Source organism: Kryptolebias marmoratus, linkage group LG12, assembly GCF_001649575.2.
Source record: "Kryptolebias marmoratus isolate JLee-2015 linkage group LG12, ASM164957v2, whole genome shotgun sequence".
NCBI lineage: Eukaryota > Metazoa > Chordata > Actinopteri > Cyprinodontiformes > Rivulidae > Kryptolebias > Kryptolebias marmoratus.
This window is the reverse complement of record NC_051441.1, coordinates 14,047,270-14,049,217: the sequence shown is the minus strand read 5'-3', so window position 1 is coordinate 14,049,217 and position 1,948 is coordinate 14,047,270. Positions and strand designations below refer to the sequence as shown.

The 1,948-nt window shown below is 38.3% G+C and overlaps 1 protein-coding gene across 2 annotated transcripts in view; it reads left to right on the top strand.

Moving 5' to 3' along the window:
- The window catches only part of LOC108242934 (alpha-1,6-mannosylglycoprotein 6-beta-N-acetylglucosaminyltransferase B), a 62,836-nt gene that overhangs the window by 40,450 nt on the left and 20,438 nt on the right, over positions 1-1,948 (top strand). The window lies entirely within an intron of this gene.

Sequence of the window (1,948 nt, the reverse complement as noted above, 5' to 3'; positions counted from 1 at the left end):
GAGAGAGAGAGAGAGAGAGAGAGAGAGACAGAGAGAGAGTGTGAAGAACGCTGATGAGATATGAAATAACCAGTAGCCAATTGAATAAGCTACCCTTTTGTATTTATATATCTGTAAATCTGACTCTCAGTGCCTCACCAACCATGAACCTCACCGCACGTCACTGAACCACACAGAGGGGGCGGACGCACATCCGTGTGTCACCACGGCATCTGCAGTGTGCGAACAACTCCAGTACTCAAGAGTTATTATAATACATCAGAATTATTGTTTCTAGACCAAAATTTATTCCGTATTTAAACTTCTCAGGCATATAATGGATTCTTATAACATTCGCTGCCATTTATTTATTTATTTTTTTAGATTTCTGCCTCATTTTTCTGCCTATATAAAGTTAGTTGTAATAAAATATTGTGAATGCTGATTCAGGAAAGCGGGTTGAAGGCTGATTCAGCGTTCACCTCGTTTTCCTGTTGTTTTTTTCCCTTACATTTTCTGCAATTTAACTACTTTGGCATGCTTTGTCCTATTTTAGTCATTCATTTATCGAAACATTCAGCTCGTTTAAGAGATGGGTAACTTTTAGCTTTTGGTTTTTGCAACTTCTATGCTCTCCTAAAGATTTAACTTTATTTACAAAGATTTTCCTGTAGAAATACATAAAAAACTCTCCAGCTCCCTCAAAAATATTGTTCTTTTTGAAATCTGCTTTAGTAATGCTGTTTTATTGTCTTCTTGTGCTACTTTTACCTTCTAATTAACCTTTTGATATGTTTAGCTACCGTTCTGCTACTTTTAACTAGTGTTTTGCTACTTTTGGCTTTTAGCTGGTGGTTTGAGACTTTGACCTTTTTAGCTAGTGTTTTGCTACTTTTATCTCTTGTTCTGCTCCTTTCAGCTTCCCTTTTTCTGATTTCAGCTTCTTTTCTTCTCATTTTAGCTTCAGCTTTTTCAGCAATGTTCAGCAAAGGCGCTTCGCACTCAGCATTCACACTAAATTTTCTCAGAAAATGCAAATAACTTCTACTTAGCTTGATAAAAGCGCCTATCCTAAGACACTTTACCCAGAATAGAGAACAAACCAGCAGATCTGTCTGAGTAAGCATTAAATTGCCTGGTGTGTACGTTTTGACTGAAGAAACTGCTGCTTTAATTGTGGTTGGCTCATGCTTTTGCTCATTATCCCATCTGCTGTAAGGGAACCATCCAGCATCGCCGGATCCAAAAAGGCTGCAGTGCTGACTAGGAAAGATCAATAGGCTCTTGTTTTGCAGGTATTTAAGTGCGGATGCTGCTTTGTTACTGAGCCAAGCAGCTAAAGAAGGAGTAAAAGGTCAGGGATTTGCATCTAAATCTTCAGAAGTGTCCACAAAGGGAACTTGGACTGCCTACACAGAAAAAAGTTATCATCCCGTCTGATCCGTTGTTTTGCTAGAGCTTCTATTATCATCGCCTGCCGAGGAAGGTGAAGGCGATGATGTTTCCCCCCCATGTCCGGGTGCATATGTTTGTTTGTCTGTGCTGTTAGCGAAATATATCATGAATCACAGAAAGGATATGAATGAAACTTACAGAAAGTAATCATTGTGTTCATCTCCAACTAATTAACTTTCAAAGTCAATAAAATTCCAGATGGCCCCCACAGTTAATCTGCCTTACAAAACACAAAATGGCTATAACCCGTTCAGTTTTACAGATAATGAGCTAAAATTTAATGTAGTCATAGCAGAGTCGTCTCCAACTCATATTTCTGGTGATAACAGATCATGTGAGATCTTTGTTTAAAACTCTGGCATGCAAGGTAGGTAGGTAGGTAGGTAGGTACATTTATTTATATAGCACTTTTCAGCACGAGGCGACTCAAAGTGCTTTACAACACAAGAACAAAATTACAGACAGAGTTACAGAACATGACAAGATAACTAAGCTAAAACACGACAATGCTAAC